The following is an 867-nucleotide window of genomic DNA, read 5'->3' as shown; positions in this document are numbered from 1 at the left end:
CAGCCATTTTTGGTTGTAGTTGTCATTGTTGTTTGGCAGGCCCGGGCTGGATTCGAACCCACCAGCTGTGGTGTAGGTGGCTGGTGCCTTAGCTGCTTGAGCTACAGGTGCCAGACCCCCATATTTGATTTTTAATAATTCGACTAATTATCACGTTTTTATTTCTTTGAGAGGAAAGCTCATGTCTCTCCATCAGATTTAAACACTGGATTGCTCAAAAACAGCAGAAACCAGATTTATTCCACATTTTCTGAAGAAAATACATATATTTGAAGCCTAATTTAATACTTAAATATTTAAGTATTAAATATTTAAATATTTAATATTTAATATACATTTTGTATATTTAGTATTTTTATTTTATAGTATTTTAGTATGTTTATACTATTTAGCATGGGGCAGTGCCTGTGAGTAGGGCACTGGCTCCATATACCGAGGGTGGTGGGTTTGAGCCTGGCCCTGGCCAAACTGCAACAGAAAAATAGCCGGGCATTGTGGTGGGCACCTGTAGTCCCAGCTTCTTGGGAGGCTGAGGCAAGAGAATCGCCTAAACACAAAAGCTGGAGGTTGCTGTGAGCTGTGATGCCACAGCACTCTACCAAGGGTGACAAAGTGAGACTCTGTCTCTTAAAAAAAAAAGTGGTATGTATTGGATTCTCAGTTATAAAATATGAAAGAACATTTACAAGCCATGAAAGTTTAAGTAATTGTACGTGAAAGAAGAAATAATGACTTGGCTCTCGGTATCCCTCACCTTCCCCTTGCCCTTGGTGTTGTGGGAAGTTGAGTCATGTGCTTCCTCTCTCACTCCCTAATTCCCTGGAGCAGCTCCCCTACCACATCCACCATCTTGTTCTGTATTCATCT

Source organism: Otolemur garnettii, unplaced genomic scaffold (assembly GCF_000181295.1).
Source record: "Otolemur garnettii isolate 467f Iridium unplaced genomic scaffold, OtoGar3 scaffold00041, whole genome shotgun sequence".
NCBI classification, from domain to species: domain Eukaryota; kingdom Metazoa; phylum Chordata; class Mammalia; order Primates; family Galagidae; genus Otolemur; species Otolemur garnettii.
The sequence above is the reverse complement of the archived record's forward strand: the minus strand, read 5'-3'. Positions refer to the sequence as shown.